Source organism: Pinus tabuliformis, chromosome 1_1, assembly GCF_031772625.1.
Source record: "Pinus tabuliformis cultivar Carrire ecotype Pingquan chromosome 1_1, CPIR1, whole genome shotgun sequence".
NCBI lineage: Eukaryota > Viridiplantae > Streptophyta > Pinopsida > Pinales > Pinaceae > Pinus > Pinus tabuliformis.
This window is the reverse complement of record NC_142297.1, coordinates 558,287,437-558,305,232: the sequence shown is the minus strand read 5'-3', so window position 1 is coordinate 558,305,232 and position 17,796 is coordinate 558,287,437. Positions and strand designations below refer to the sequence as shown.

The 17,796-nt window shown below is 39.4% G+C and overlaps 1 protein-coding gene across 4 annotated transcripts in view; it reads left to right on the top strand.

Moving 5' to 3' along the window:
* The first annotated feature begins 1,226 nt into the window (after positions 1-1,226).
* MEI1 (transcription coactivator) overlaps positions 1,227-17,796 on the top strand; it is a 289,974-nt gene continuing 273,404 nt past the window's right edge. For 3 of the 4 annotated variants that reach the window (XM_089392279.1, XM_089392278.1, XM_089392280.1), the window contains exon 1: positions 1,227-1,422. The gene's annotated coding sequence lies outside the window, so the exon portion shown is untranslated. The remainder of the gene's footprint in view (positions 1,423-17,796) is intronic. The other variant, XM_089392281.1, reaches the window with a different exon arrangement.

Here is a 17,796-nt window from a genome sequence, read left to right as displayed (position 1 = left end):
AGGACACTTTTCAAGCATGTTAAACCAAGGAACTAAATGAAAAAAATGGTCAGGTTGTCCCTAAATTATGTAGCCAATGCAAAGGGGATGGCATATCATTCCAAATAAACACAAACTTTAAACACAACATTCCATGAATGAACCAAACCCCAAACAACAACTCAACGAGCAACAAACCACTAAGTAAACATTAAGGTATCATCGCACTGGTATACAAGAAGATGGCCACAAGAAACAAAAAAAGATGAACATGTAATAGAGATACAATAAACTACTTCTGGTTATCCATAGCAAATGAGTATTAGAGCCCATTGATAATGAAGAAGAAATAAACGAGTGTGGGGAAATGAACTAGACTATTACCAAGAATATGTTTTTTTTTTAACCACATGGTGAATTGGTAACTGCCAGGCTTAATCTATGGGAGACCTAGGGTCAATCCTCGTAGCTGCCACTATAACACCAAGAGTACATCCAACTACCTACAAGTGGATATACTAAGATCCTATGGTTTTAGCAAAGCGAGACTCTTGTGCCGCCAAGGCAGGGGTGGGGAATCTGCTTCTCGAGCATCCACCACAGCAGGCCAGTGTACTCAATGAGATTTGAACTACGGTCTCCTAGGCTTCGCCCAAGTAGACTTACTGTCAAACCACACATCACTGTACTATTGCCAAGAATATCCTTTTTTTTAAGCACATGGTGAATAGGTAACTGTCAGTCCTAATCTATGGGAGACCCAAGATCAATCCTCGTAGTTGCGTCTATAACACTAGGAGTACATCCAACTACCTACAAACCGATATACTAAGATCCTATGATTTTAGCAAGAACTAGATTCACGTGCCGCCAAGACGGGATTGAGGAATGCCAATTCATTATCTTTAATGACTTTGTTCCACTAAGTGTGCAATAATACCATTTCCAAATTAAAATAGCAACTTTTATATAGTTAATCACCGCTCACCGCTCACTATTGACTTCTCTCCTATTCTACTACCACTTAAAAAAAATATTATATATATTTAAAAATCAACTAAAATATAATTTTATTTAATAAAATTCCATATTTAATTCATAATTTTAGTGAATTTGCATCTTAAACGGAGAAAACATTAGTCGCATCATCAAACGGAGAAAACATTAGTCCCATCATCAAGTGGTCCGTGCACTCTAAAATCATGGTTTAGATCTAAACGGGGTAAAAGAGGGAAATGGACACCTAAACAACTGTAGAGACAGAAAATTCCCGCCAGGAGTGGCCAGCAAATAAATATTCCCTTTTATTTCAAAATTTCTGAAGGTGGACGCGTTGACGGTTCCGAGCTTCGAACCCTTTGCTGTGGATTTATCCTCATCCGTTCGTTTTTCCAGCTGCAGTCGTTATTACAGTGACTGCAACTCAGGCCTTGTTAATCCAAGGTACCTTCGTGTTCTATTTTCTCTGCATTCTTCAACTACTATATGCATATATTTATTAATGCTGGCTTTTGCTGCTTTATTGTCAAAACGAATTTTCCACGCTAATAATGAATTCTCTGTTATTCAGAAATTCGTTTAGTTTTTAGCATTTTCCTGTTATCTGCAAACATTTATAATGGCGGCATGCAGGCAAGTGCTTTGCTTAGTCTCTTAGCTGATCTGCCAATGTGTTTGTCTCTGCAAGTTTCCTCAGGGTTTTCATGTTAAATCAAATTTAAATTCCCTTAAGGATTAAATTATATACGCAGATCGAGGGTTCCCTGGAAGTAGTATGTCTACTAAATCTGTATCTGATGATGCTGCGTGGACGATGTGAGTAAGCTTAAAGAAACCAGGAAATGCTGGTCAAAACAGTAAACCGTAATGTGGAGTGGCTAGAGAAATTTAGGAAAACATAACCTGGTTGTCCTAGCCACCAGATATGGTAATTTTCTTTCAACAAGAAGAAGAAAAAGAAGAGGGGAATCGGCCCTGGTCAAAGGGGCGAGACATAAGGTAATTGTGCTGTTCTATGGAATGGAAAGGAATTCAGAATACTCACAACGATTGTGCCCTTCCGGGAAAGCGTGCCGATGCTACATTTACTCGTACATATTCTTGGAAGGATAACGGCAGAGAGGCAAACCCCCCGGACCCGTGATTTATTAACACGACCGCAGTAGGGACGGATTATTCTGAGGTGGGGTGACTGATTTGTTTTTATTGACCGCCGAGAAAAAAATTTGGCCGCTGGCCAAGGGTTTTGGTGTCGAGGATGAGTTTTTCCCTCCCACACAAGGTTCTGATAATTTTTGTTGTTGTTGTACAAAGATAGTACATTAAGAAGAGTTATCAATAGGAACAAATGTTATATTTTTTTAAAGATGGTTTACTCTGTTCATGGATAGCATCCACATAATAATGAATTGTCAGCATATGTTATAATTTTTTTCAAAGGAAAATTTTGTGGGGAAACCCAAATGATGCTGCCCATGTTTGTGGATGGCATATGTAGCAGACCTGTAGTTGTTGACTAGTGCACCTCATTTGGGGATTTGAACAGGGCGCTTGCTAGCATGAAACTAGCTAAATACCCAACAACATTTGTGATAGTCACTTGAACCCCTTGGACTAGTGAGCATATGTTCTATACTTTGGTTATATACTATATATTATTTATATTAGCAATACATGTGAGATAAGTTGGAAAATGCTTATTAAATATTTGCTTAATGATCACATTATCTTTTCTAAGATTACCATTGGGATCTCAAAGGGAAATAGCCCTCTATAATTTGTGTTTGTGTTTCAAATGTTGAAAATAAACATAGAGAGTGCATCTCCCTCAACTATTGGTTGCATGAAACCCCATAACCTTTCCCCATTTGGCCTTATTCTCTCCAAATATTTGTAGTTGTTGTTCCATTTCACTGACATCTTGTTGAAGTTGCTTGTTAAAAGGATTGATTTCCTCCCTTTTGTAAGAATGTAGAAGTTGGTCATGAGTTGGACTTCCTTACTGTGCTTGCTTCTAGCAACCATTTTTACCCCACCCCGTAGGAGCTAAGTAGTATGTAGAATGCTCGCCTACCACTAAAGGATCAAGCCACTATCCTCTATAGGAGGGGGAGCCAAAATTTTAAACACGTGCAATGACAATATGACACTCAACAAGCTCAAGGGGTGGAGTATTCAACTTGAAGGAAAAGTGATTGAGCCTCATATTGGCCATCAACACCAATGATCACATACGTGGAAGCTGGACAATGAGAATAAACAACAATGGATAAACCCACACCCACAAAACACTCCTCATCGAGGTAGAATGTGGTTGCATACAAATTGGCATAAGACTTATCAAGTTAAGCATTGAATTCAATGCAATCCATTGGTCTAGGTGTACTAATCAACTTGTGCTAAGATCTCCTAGCCCCATACAATATGACACACGAACTAACCTCTTGGAGTTTATTCAGGCATACCTTGCATCAACAAAGAACACAATTTCTTTATGTTAAAATTGGCAACTAGGGTGAAATTCCACCTTGGGATAGCTCTCTTGATGGAAATGATCATTGCATTAGATTACTCTTTTTGAGAGGACCAAGATTGATATAAAGATCATCTCATTTGGACAAGCATAGGTATGATTGTGAATTTATGCCCATTCATGTACAATTTGTTCAGGTTGCCCACATCATCATGTAGGCTCATGAAGTCCAATCGACATGACTCTTCACCCTCATCGATTTGTATAAATACAAGTGTCCTCCCACCTCATTTGGCATCTTCATCTCTCACACATTCTCTCTCCTTCCCTCATTGGTTCGTACATCATTGGGCATTCTCTCTCTCCCATGTGTGGCACAAGGAGGATGAAATTACAAGACATAATTGCAGGGCCGAAAATCACAAAATTTTTGTAGTTTGACCAACGTTGACCGTGACCTTCTAGGGATCATTTGACTTTGATTTTTTGGGGTTATTTCTGTCTCAGCAGGCCACATTTTTTGGCACATAAATCGAGGTATTATGAGCACTTTGATCGCATACCAAAATTGCAGGCTGATTGCAGATTTCAGACAATAGTTTGACCAAATTTGATTGTTAACTTTGTCCTGTTTTGGGCTGACTTTGACCTCATGATCAGGTCGAGTTTGACTGGGGAAGACCACGTCGTTTTGAGGAAATTCTATTGCTGCTTTGACCATGTTGGCTTTTTTGGTTAGGGCTAAAGTTTGATTACAGAAATTTACAGTGCTATTTTGACTTGGAATTGGGTAAGTCAATTTGACTTTTGTACACTCTCTCTCTTTGCTGAACATTTGATATAATAATAAGAAGATTCGATTAAAGGGTTTCCCCATATTGGGGTTTTTTGCCTGGCATTTGCTAAATTTGGTGTCCTCTTGTCTTGGCTTGTCTTTTGCATTTTGTTTCATGTTTTATCTGCTTTTACCATCAATGTGATTATTGTGATTGCTTTTGGAAATTGTTAATGGGCTGCTAAGGAACATTGAAGTAAATTGTGCTAAGCATAGAACATACCATTGTTAACTAAAATTAACACTTTCCTTCCAACACGATCTCCATCCCACACAACCTTCTTGAAATCTCCCCCAATTGGGCCACTTGACATGGGTCGATACATGCCATATGGGCCAACCAATGTTAAGGTTGTATGCATCTGTTAGAATCATTGGGGCCATACACTAGATTAAAACCCCAAACCTTAGCAATTGTTAACAAGACAACCATTTAACAATAGTAAGCCATGGGATCCATCCCTTGAGCTAGAATATGTAGGGATAGCCAGGAAAAACAACGTAGATAGAAACCCCTCCCCCGAACCGCCCACACCCTCCCATCCTACCTCATGAGAGGTAAACATGTATTTCCCATTCTAGTTGTTCAGTAGTAGGTGGAGCTTGAAGTCAAGTACCTTGACTTGTTAAAGGAGGAACACATAAGAATACAAACTAGCCATGGCCCTCTTGAGTCTTGACAATGGCCCGATGATCATCCCTAAAGGCTAAAAGCCTCCTTGAGATTCTAGGCTAAGAGTTTTAACTTCATGGGCAACCCAAAGTTTTCCCGCATTTGAGCACTATATAAGAGTTTTCAGTAGGGGCATACTGAGGGGGCACCATCCAAAGAGATTCGTGAACTATTCAGGGCAATAGGTGGAGGATGGTTGGTAATACCTGTTGACAGTGGAGGGTAAGCTATCAATCCCTCATAAAAGGACACTCGAAACACTATTAAAACATGTTGAGTTTTATTGCAATGTCCGTTCTTGCTTGGCAATTTTTTTTTTTTATCTTATGATAGTGCATAAGTAACACTTTGTTTATGTTAATTTTAGATAACAATGGCATGTTTTATGCTTGCAACAATTACTTCAATGTCCTTTTGTTAGCCCAATGACAATTTCCACTTAGATTTCAGTAGTAATCACATAAACCATCAATTCATATTGATAGTAATTGTAGATAGAACATAAACAATAAATGTAAAAGACAAGTCAAGACAAGAGAACACCAATATTTGGCTAAAGTCAAGGAAAAGCCCTAGAGGGGGAAACCCTTAATCAATCCTTCTTATTATCAACTATCAAATGTTCAACAGGGAGAGAAAATAAAGTACAATGATGAGAGTCAAAGTCAAAGTGACTTGAATTTTGCAAAGTATCCAACCCAATGTAATTTTGATCAGCTTGATGAATGCTTGCAACTATTAAAAGTCGACATCAATAAATGTGCCCTAACTAGTCAACAATCAATGGTCAACGCAACAGTCAAACAATTCCTTTTAAGCTTAGTTAAAGTCAATCAAACTCGACCTCCAATGTTGGTCAAAAATAGCCCAAAATAGTCGTCCAAAGTTTGGTCAAGTTTGGTCTAAGGAGAGAGAAAGTATGTTGTTAATTGTAATTTTTGCAGTCAAAACAATAGTCAACTCTGAAGTCAACGCTAGGTCAAAGTGCCCAAATTTTTGTGATTTATGTGCCAAACAACTTGGCCTTCCAAGATTGAACTTTTGCTAGTCAAAGTGAGTCAAACCAAGGACAGAAACTGGTCAAATGGAAGTCAAATTGTCTTGTTGTAGAAAGTCAATGCATAAAGTCAAAGATGCCTCCAAACCCTCGCACGTGTGAAGAAGAATAGGTTGCCTCAAATTTGTACAAAGTTTGAACCAATCAATGAAGGAGAGAGAAGAAATGATGTGTGATGTTGATGTGCCAAATGAGGTTAAAGGTCTCCTTTATTTATATGTGATGGAGGGGGTTCAATTTGTCTAATTGACCCCAAGCCGACCTTGACCAAATGTGCACTTGTGGGCTTGATATCAAAAACATATTTCTCCTTGTTTGAATTCAGTGCTTCTAGGGTCAATTTTGGTCCTCTTGGAAAGAGGAATTTTGTCCAAACATCATCTTAGGTCAATGAGTTGCCCAAAGTGGAATTTGGCCCTAGTTGCACATTTTATCACTCCCTCTCAACTAGGGAGAATTCCACTTGCCAATATCCATCGTCATGCCATCCTAATCACCATGTACTATCTCTGCATCTTGTCTCATCTCTGTTGAAGATGATATAGATAATAGGAAGGATCGATCGAGAGTGAGCAAGAAGACATTACCACTCTCTTCCCACTGGCAAAAGTCAATCCACATAACCAGGGGTAGAACCCTAATTAGACTGGATCATGAGTAATCAAGTTGTTGAACATCATGCATTCTAGACATAGGGAGTACGACAATACACGCTACGTCCATTTGTAGTGCTATGGTCTTGTTACTGCTCAAACTAGCAGGCGTCCGAGGAGGGGATCATATAGAGAAACTACTAGGTCAAGTGACGACAGTGGAGCAATAGCGCACTGTCACCTTAGTTATAACTCCCTACTCTCTACGGATTTTCACCGATGGGAGGAGACCTGATATGAAAGGAATCACAAGGATGAATATATCGATAAATGGACGGAGGAGTGATTCCTAGAACCTATTTACAAGAGAGACTCAATTGAACGACTTGCTTAAGAAGCAAGGTGATGGGTTGTCTGGGAAGGGTTAAGAGGATACTTAAGCCTAGGTTTGTGGAATATCCCTTGACAAGGAGCGTCTTTGAACTAAGAATCCTTCTGGAGAAGTGGCTTCTATGCAATCCTTGTAGAATTTCGAGTTATAAAGTTGCGGGACCACAAAGAACCAAAGTGAGCCCAAACTAGGTCAAGGATATGGAGTTGATCATCACTAGAGGGGCTTGACTTGCTTAGGGGGGAGAATAGGATCAAAGGACAATTTCTCTTTTGAATTTCAAATGCAATGATCCAAGTGAGGACACTAATCCAAATCAACTTAGGGAAAGAGATGGTCTTATGGATAGGGCTTGTTATATCTCAGGATTCCACCATCAGATTTGCCTCAAACTTGGAGGACCTCTAGAGAAAACCCTAACGCAGTAGTGGACCTAATTTCAAGGATTTTGGATGGCTACAAAAGAATTTGCTTGATGCCCTAGGATAGCCTCTAGGGTTAGGCCTAGAATTGGAGAAATGATCTCAGATGGCTTTGACATACAAATGATTCTCTATATATAGATAAATCCTTAAAGTGGAAAAATAATGACTAGTTGGCTTGATCCTCGTCAAAAAATCTTGGCCGTCGAAAAATACTTGTTCATTTTTTAATCTTAGCCATTGAATTTTTATTTTTGAGGAATTTTCGAATTTCTCATTAAATCCCTTTTTTATTAGCTCAAAATTAATTATTTTGAGCTAATTTCCTCAAAATTAATTATTTTGAGCTAATTTCCTCAAAAAATTGACTTTGACTTAACTATCAAGGTCCAAAGGTTCATTTTTTCTTGAAATTTCCAATATTCCCTTGGTGGGGGACCTCCAAAAATTAATTTTTTTTATACACACAAATTTTTCCTCTTGGAGAATTTAATTTCTCTAGGCTTTTAATTTTGACTCTAATTAATTAAATTTCTGGCTTAAGATTTTAATTTATTTTTGCTAAAAAATTTAATTGACACTTGAGGGGATTAAATATTTTTTCCACCCTCTAATATTTAAGCTATGGTGTCTGAGGGGCCATACGCTAAAATATTTTTTATATAAGATTTTTTATAGTTCAACTTTCAAAGGGGGGACACTCGTTTGGCTTAGACCCTTAAATTACATACCCAATTCTGTGACACAATATAATCTAGTAGACCAAGTGATTTGTAATAAAATAATTTAGTCAACTAGCTTAAATTATTCCCAAACTGCTTTTACATACGACTTGACTAGAACACTAGGACTCACCTAAGACTTCGACGACAAATTCCACCCTAGCTTTGGGGTGAGGTTGAAGGGAAAAACTTTGCCAATCATGTGTTTAGAAATACAATTGAATCAGTGAGACAAAAAACTCCTAAAATTAAATTATCACCAAAATAATAGGCTCACCTAGGTTGTTACATACATTCATGGTCTTACTAGCATAATTTACATTAAAAATTTGCAGAATGGGGTTACAATAACACAATGCTGATCGCTGATGATCTTGATCCTTTGAAGAAAAATATGGTACATCTGCTTCCTCTAAACTTTGAGAAAATGAGTGCAACATTAAGAACACACATATCCAACATGTACCACAGGTCAATGAGACAAAGACACCATGAATTGAAACCCAAAGTCTTTTATTATAGATTTCAAACATTCCCAGCAGAACAATGTCTTCACACTTGCGCTACAAAATTACATCTAGACCAAAGTCACAATCATTGTGATCAATAGAAGGAAAATGCTGTTTATTTATAGAGAAATTCCTCTAAGTGGAAAAGAACAACTAGTTGGCTTGATCCCCGTCAAAATAATATTGATCGTCGATAAATATTTGATCAACCTTTAATCTCTGCCGTCGAAAATATTTATTTTCGAGGAATTTTGAATTTCTCATTAAAATCATTTTTTATTAGTTCAAAAGTAATTATTTTGAACTAATTTCCTAAAAAATTTGACTTTGACTAAACTACCAAGGTCCAAAGGTCCAAATTTTCTTGAAATCTCCAATATTCCAAAGGTGGGGGAACCTCCAAAAATTAGCTTTCTTTAGACTTTTCCACTTGGAGAAATTAATTTCTCTAATATTTTAATTTTGATTCTAAATTAATTAATTTTCTGGCTAAGGATTTAATTTTATTTTTGTCAAAAAATTTAATTAATTGACTCATGAGGGGATTAATTATTTTTTTCACCCTCAAATATTTTAGCCATGGTGTCTAAGTATGAGGGATCACACACTAAAATATTTTTGGATAAGATATTACAAATTCAACCCTCAAAGGGGAAATAACCGTTCGTCATAGACCCTCAAAATACATACCCAATTTTACGACACAATATGATCTAGTAGATCAAGTGATTTGAAATAAAATAATTTGGCCAATTAGTTTAAATTATTTTCAAATCGCTTTTACAATAGACTTGACTAAAACACTAGGACTCACCTAAGGCTTTGACGATAAATTCCACCCTAGCTTTGGGGTGAGGTTAGAGGGAAAAACTCTATTGATCATCCTTGTTTAGAAACGCAGATGAATCAATGAGACAAAAAACCTCTTAGGATGAAATTCGTCGCCAAAATCATAGGCTTACCTAGGTTGTTACATAACAAAATGGTCGTACTAGCATCATTTACATTATAATTTTCCAGAATGGATTTGTAATGACATAATAAACAACTCGCTGATGATTTTGACTTTGAAAATTTTTCTTCAAGCTCCTAGATCTTGCTTCCTTGGAATGTTGAAAAAATGGGCGCAACAAACCCTAAGGCCTTAAAGGAGGTGCTATTTGACTAGAGTCAAAGACTAACTTCCCAAGTGAAGTGTGGTAAGGAGAATACAATTGAGATTGATCAGTCATCTAGTTTGCCCCGTGATTCATATTAATATGCCCATAACATTTAATGAAAGCACATGATTGCAAAAATGTTTGGAGTACCTGCCAACAGATGACCCAACTTCCTTCAAGAAGAAATGCTAGATGGCAAAGAGATTTGACATGAGTAATAGGTGGAGAATATTGGCATAGTGTTATGTGCTGGCCATCATGGGGCTACTGGCTATTTAGTTGTCAAATGAGGAGAACAATTTTCTCCTAGCGGTTACCCAATTTTTGGTGGGTAACATCTAGCTTGAACTCGAGGACATGTGTTGATCGTAGAGTGAATGATCCATGTGCTTGAACAAGGAGTGCATGAGAATCCCAACAATTTTTTACTGTTTGTAGACGCGTTACTTGTACACTCGCAACAACTTGTTGATAACAACTAAGTAGGGTGTTGATCGTCACCCTTGCGATATAGGACCAAAAAGAAAATACTAATGTGAGATTATAATGAAAATAAACATGGTATCTAACTATGATGCAGAGTCCAAACACATTAATATGGATAATATCAAAAGAAGGACGCAACAAAAAAAAAATGCAAGACACACCATTTTGTGCAAGCTATCTACAAATGAATGCATCAAGTTCCACTGAAAGGTGTGGGGTGCTTGCCATCCATTGGTGATGACAAGGGTTCCCCCTTAAGGCTATCTATGTAAAAATAGTTAATCCCTACTTTTTTGTGGACCTTATATATGGATAAGGATCATCATCAACAAGGACTAGATCCCTGACTTGGAAACCTTTTCCTTGTTTCTCTCCCCACTATTTCTTTTTATTGCTTTTATGTCTTTGTCTTTTGGTTCTGGAAGAAAGCAGTTGATTTACATGGCACGTATTTCCCCCACTTTCCTCAACCACGGTTGGTCTTCTGAAGATACTAGGGTTAAAGTGTTTCCATGCTACCTACATGTTTAAAGGTTTAGGGTTCCCTTCCATCTTGTTATGCTTTTCAGGGGTAATGGGGAAAGGGAAGGATTGATGGGTTCAACATGCTGAAGTATATGTAGCTCTCGATATAAGATTAATTGTTTTCCATTAGTTGTCGGTATGGTAGCATATGATAGATTCGTCTACAAATGTCCACCAACAAAGGCCGATCACTTTCTTGATAAGAGCATGTCCCAGGCATCGGGAATATCATTGATCACTATATCCATCAACATATTAATGTCTTTATTAGTAGCTAAGGCAACCTTAACACCTTTGATTGAGCCATGCACAGGGATGGATTTTGAATGTGAAATCCACACACATGTCTGTAAGGCCTAACGATTTGCAGCTCCATTTGATTCATAACTCTCAAATGCATGACATTAGTAGAGGCTTCGGAGTTAAACACACATTTATGCAATATCAAGGTATTAATTACTATGGACATAGAAAAGGTGCATGCCCTCCATTCTTTTGGCCATAATATATTTTGTAATATCATAGAGGGTCATTAGGTTCCCTATCTAGGTTAAGGATTTTCTTAACTTGACTTTTTTGAGGCTCAAATTTTGCAAGCTCCAAGAGTGGGACAAGCACATGACATTCACCTTATTGAGGAGGACACTTCCTAAATCTACATCTAATGGTACCCCATTACTAGTATTCTTGGGAAATTGAAATGTTCTTACTAGAAGGTAGAGGTGCTTTAATCACATTTCTCTGTGTAACAACACCACTACTTGCTTCAGGGTGGCTTGGACCATTATTCTTCCTAGTATAATGCAACCCTTTGAACCTATCCCTATTTTCAACAACATTAATAGCCTTATCGAGTTCTTTGTGAGGTTCTTTGGTTAGTACTTCATGCCTTTGTTGAGGAAGGGATGAAGTATCATTAAGCATGTTATATTTCCTGTGAACCTAGCAACAGGTATGTAATTCCTAGCAGAAAATTGATCTACGGATTAAATACACAGGTAGGTTCTATCGTAAATTTAGCAGAAGAAAATTTAAATAATCGCTCTCATAAACAACACCCACAAATTTTGCCCAAGAAGTTTTTCGTTAAAACAAAATCCAAACTTATGTGGGCTCTCGTCTTACGATAATGTCCCAACTGAGAAAATACAAAATACAAATAACTTGGATTTGATCCAACAAATCTTCCCTAGATCGATGCTCTATCTTCTCTACAGATCTGGATCTCCAACCTCTCTGCACTCCCTCAGACCCAACACATTACTTACTAAGGTGCCTCTCTTAATCTTGTGTTGTTGTAGTGTGTCTTTCTCCTCTCCTTAGCCTTCTTTTTATAAATTTACATTGAGATAAATCCCTAACCCTAATCCTAAGCTCAAAGTGATTAACGGTCGAGATTAGATCTCTTTTCACTTGAGATCAACAACTAAGATTGATTAAAACAAAATCATTAATGTAAATTACTTTACATTTCTATGTTTCTTTTAGCTCAATAAGCCAACATACTAATAAGTGCCTTTTCCTGAGTTAGACTTAGGCTGCTAAATGTGCTCATACTTGAGCAAGTGTTCTAAGGAGAATGTGAGCAACTTTTTCACGCTTAGACACGAGGCCTGTGCAAAAGTACTTGCCTGAGCTACTAAAATTCAACACTCCCTTTTAGCGAGGGAGGTACTTCTTGAAGAAACACCTCAACCTGGATTTGTCTCCAGTCTCACTACATCATTCTTTGCTTTAGCTACTCCCTCTGAATCGAAAGGCTTCCTTTTTACTTGTTTTGGAATTTGCATTAAAGACTTGTTTCTCACAACCATGTTGTAAGGTCAACTTGCTCCTGAGCATCCATCAATGTTAACTCATACTAATTGGTTGTGACAGCTCTGAAAGAGGCCTCCTGCCCATCTTCCAGATTAGAAAGTTAAGTCCTCGGTCTCAACTCAATCTTCAAAGCCTCCTGCTCATTCTTTGTCACTAACATTGGTCCTTGATCCAAGATCCCCTTGGATCTACCTATAGTCTGGCCCTACAAGCTGTACATCTTACCTTTCTTGGCACCTAGCTTTACTGTTGTGTCTTGGGTAGCTCCCTCTGAATGCATGAATACTTGTCCTTTCTGGAACACAACATCATGCCCTTCGTTTTCTAGAGCTGAGACTAAGAGCAACTTTGTGTTTAGCTTTGGGACATATCACACCTCTGCCACCTCTAGAGATCTTCCCGATTCTAGCAGGAATATCATTGTTGCATCCCGTTTCACTGCATGTACGGTAACTCATGCCAACTTTCACATGCATGTCTGAATCTGTCTTTCAAACACTAAGGAACACTTCCCTCGTTCTTGTCATTTGGTGAGATACTTCACTATCCACGAACCATGCATCACTGTTCCCAAACAGGGAATTCTAGCACTAGTGCCAGAAAAAAACCACCAATGAGAACTCAAATTTTGCAACAAACTCATTATTCTCTGCTTTTGCCACAACCTATGTTTTTCCTTTGTTTGGACATTGACTCGCATAATGTTCTGACTTGTGACATACAAAGCACTTGACTTTGCTCATGTCCTTCTTTTTCTCGTCATTAGAGGATCCTTCCTCTCCCTTGTTTAGTTTGGTAGTCCCGTTGCCCTTTCTTACATGACCAGAAAGAGCAATGTTCTCCTCATCCCCTTTACCTTTTACTTGGCTGCCATGTAGAGCCTCCTCACAAGTCTCCTCCTGGGTGTAGTCATCCCACAAACTATCCCAGGTTGGGAGTTACTCCTATGCCACGATTCCCTTAACGAAGGTGCCCCACCTCTCAGTGAACCCATTTAGAGCCATCCTCACTAGTTCTAAGTCTGTCACTCTCTCCCCTATTGTAGTAAGCTCATCTCGAATTTGAGATATTCGGGTAGATAAGAAGAAATTACCTTCGTCTTGGACATCTTGGTGATCTTGAGTTTCTTTCTCCACACCATTTTCTGGTTTTGGTTGTCACATTAGTACAACTTGGTCAACGCCTCCCACATTTCCTTGGCAGCTTTTTTCTCGGACACATGAGGAATAATGTGATCCTTCACTCCATCCAGGATAATCCTCTTGCCTTTCACGTCCTTATTCTTATGGGCAGGCAGAAGTGTCGCATCGATAGGAGTATGAGTTTGATTTGCCAACTCCCAGATCTCGTTCTCTAACACCAACGCAAATTTATCCTTCCATATATTGTAGTTAGACTACCCATCCAAGCAATCTTCAAACCCAAAGACCAATAACCATCTCTGTTTAATTGATCAAACCTTGCCAAAAAACAACTTTTCTTTAATGAAGAAGAAAATTGCTCTCCTCCTTATGCGTTTTTTGTATATTTTTAATTTTAATTATTTCTATGTGGGGTAGGTTTGCTAGTTGTTGGCTTCAATCTCGTGTCCCCTCGCGCTCGCTTATGCAAATCTCTGCCTTTGATTGAGTTGTTATTGCTATTGTGTGGTTGCCATCCATGGCCTCCAACAACTCTTGCATGGTTGTGCTGTGGTCGACTGTCACATGCATGACCTTGTAGCGACTCCTTGTTAGCTCAAGGCACCCTATGACAACTCTACTAGTGGTTGTGTGACTCTTTTGGTGGCCATCCCTGCCCTTGATTCCTAGCTCTATCGGCCCATACTAGTTCTCGAAAATTGCCACCCTCTCCGTGAGCTGCCTCCTCTGCATGACTATTGTTATAGGTCGCTGTTAACTCTCCTTTGGCGGCTCAACCTCACACACCATGAAACTTTGTCTCCTGTTTTTCGTCTACAATGTCTTTCTCTCACCACTGTTGGTCGCTACGCCTTGCTTTGCCTTTGATTGTTCATAGTGGCTGGCAGTCTCGATCGAATTTTGTTCACGTGGCTGGCTCCTTCAAACAACGACCACCTTCCTCGACCTATTGTGTGCTCGATCCTCTGCATCTACTCTCTATCGACCACTATTGTACCCACTATCGCTCGATCGTCCTTGATCTCTCCCATCGCCTGCTCAACGTGCCACTATTTGCTATTGTCATGTGGCATGTGGTGGTTGGGTGGGCCGTTAGACTTGTTGGCCACCTAATCAGGCTTCCCTTCTTACTTGTTTCTTTTAATCTTTGTAGGTCACACAAAAAAATAAATAAATTTGGCTCTTGCATTAAAAAAAATCACTTACTGGGCTGTATGGCTGATCTGAAATGGGGACCTAAAGGCTTCTTGTCGTGCTTACAAGAACCTCTCCCACTCCAAAGCTTATATATATTCCATGATCTATGCTTATGATTGATAATTTGCGGAAATAAGCATCTGAAATAGGTGTATGCTTGTGTTTGCCTCTAATTGCTTAATTGCCTTAAGTTTATTTGCTTAAACTGATATATAAACACACATAACAGTAAAATGCAACAAATAAACAAACACATAAGACAACAATATCATATGGAGTTCACCCTGATATCTTGGGCTACGCCTCCTTGAGCTCTAATCAACTCGATTAGACTCTTTGAGGTTATCGCTGAATTCTTTTACAAGTTCCACACTCAACTCCAATATGTTACGACTGAACCATTAGGCTTAGAATACCATTTTTATCCCTGGCTGTTTGGCTCTTTGGCTCTCGCTCGGGCTCGGGCTCTGGCTCTCAGCTCTGTCTCTGGCTCTGGCTCTGGCTCTGGCTTTGGCTCTCGGCTTTGGCTTTGGCTCTAGCTCTCGGCTCTGGCTTTGGCTCTGGCTCTGGCTTTGGCTCTTGGCTCTGGCTCTGGCTCTGGCCCTCGGCTGTGGCTGTGGCTGTGGCTTTGGGCTTTGGGCTGTGGCTGTGGCTCTTTGTCAAACCTCCAACCTCTGGTGGCTCTTTCGCTGTCCTCCCAACCTCTGGTGGCACTTTGCGAATCCTCAGCTCTACGACTCTCTGGCCTTATTCGCTCTGCAACTCTGCTGCGCTCAAGCTTCTAAGGAACTGCGGCTTCGGCCTCCCAACCTTTGGTGGCTTCGGCCTCTACCAAGCCTCCAGCCTCTGATGGCTCACTGGCTTTACGGCTTTATGGCTCTCGGCTCTTTGCTCAGCTGTGAGCTCCCTGAAGGGGAAAACTCCTGAAGGGAGACTAGCTTCTTCGCTTGGCTCTCTGGCCTTCGAAGAATCCTCCGACTCTGCAGCTTCCATCCGTTCCTCTATCCCCAATCATGAGGAATCATTCCTTTGTGGCTCTGCGTCTCTTCGACTGGCCCTCTGGCTCACTGACTCTGTGGCTCTGCTTCTTCTATAATGTATTCCTGTTACAAAACGTCCGCTTACAGCGTGGCATAGGTGCGTGAGACAATTTCCAATGGAAATGAACCAGCGGGTACAAGAAACCCAGTTGTTTGGCCTTTCTGTGCAAGATTCCCTAAAATAGCCAAATAATGGAATACACAGGTAAAACGCATCATGAGCCGTTTAACCGGAACTCAAAATATATGCAATCGCCCCTATAATCCTCTCGGGTCCGTCATTCTATCGCATATCGCAATCGCATTGCGTATGGCCAAAAAAACCCAATTACATGGAAATACAAAGAAAATCCGCAAATCCGGATTTCAAATATTATGAAATCGTGTCCATAACCTTATCGGGTCCGGCCTTTATCGCATGTCACAATCGCACGTTGCATTAGCATGGCTCCTTTGTGTTGATCGCCGATCACCGATCGCATATCGCAATCGCATGTTGCAAGTCGTAACGACCCTTGTATTGGGGATTCGCTGATCGTCAATCACTCTATTGACGCTATCGCTATCGGCCCATCGCATCGGCGTTTGCGCGACCCGATTGCCGATCGCTGATATCGCAATCGCTAATTGCACATGTAAACGGCCCGGGGTTTAGATATCGCATGACGCCTTCCTTCGATGCAATATGTCGGAGATTGCTAATCAGGGAGTCCTTCTGCCTTTGCTTAAGTCCTCCCTTTGGAACCTTTCTGATGCGATATTTTTATAAAACTTCACCTTTGACCCTTTTCCTTATCCGACTCATTTTTACAAAGGATTTGTGCCGTTTAGCACCTTTTTACCTCTTATATGAAGTCTTTTAGACTTAGAGGTTTATCCAAGATCCATTTTGGATCACGCCTTCCCACTAAAAAGCTTTTGGACTCCAAAAGACTGATAAACTGATCTGAACAGTAAATGAGAGTACCTTACCCTCTTCTTTCAGCCTCCATACACTTGCCTTGCATAGTGCCTTTGAACCAAAGCCTTTGAACACTCCCTTCCTGGATGTGCTTGTCCTCTTGGGAAGAACTGTCTTCCTCTTTGACTTCATGCAGAACTCTTGCTGAGAAGGTTACAGAAGGTAGTTTGAACTTCTCTTCCTTGATTATTGATCCAAGGTGGCTCAAACAAATGTGAAGTTACATCTTCTTCACAAAAATTTATATTTGTACCTGTTTGACATATTGTCAACAACAACTGTTAACAACAACAGAATTATAGACAACAACTGGATGGCCTAAACTTCTGCTTCAACAAAAGAAACAGATTTCACATCTTGTGAACACCTCCATGTCCTTACATCTGCATACAAATGATTGACTAGATAACAAGCCAATAAAATATGCCTTTAAAACAATTGACCCTTCAAGTCAAGCATGTAGAAAAAGAACTTTAGGATTTTTTTTCAAAGATGAAACACTTCATCATCATCTCCATCTTGGAGACCAAATCAACTTTTCCCAAGTCAACATTATATTACATGCATGTTTAAAAACAAAGTAATCAACCCTTCAAGTTAATCACACATACATGTTCAAATACAAGGAAATCATCAACATCCCTGTGTTCATGCATATCATGCTTATGCATGCATTTCATCCTTCAACTTTCACTTAAGCACACTGTACTTTCGAAGCTAAAATGAATATAATGTTGCAGCAATAAAGTGAGTCTCCTACTCAACTTTTTCCATTCACCTTCTTGGTAAAAACCTGCAACTTGCATTCCATTAA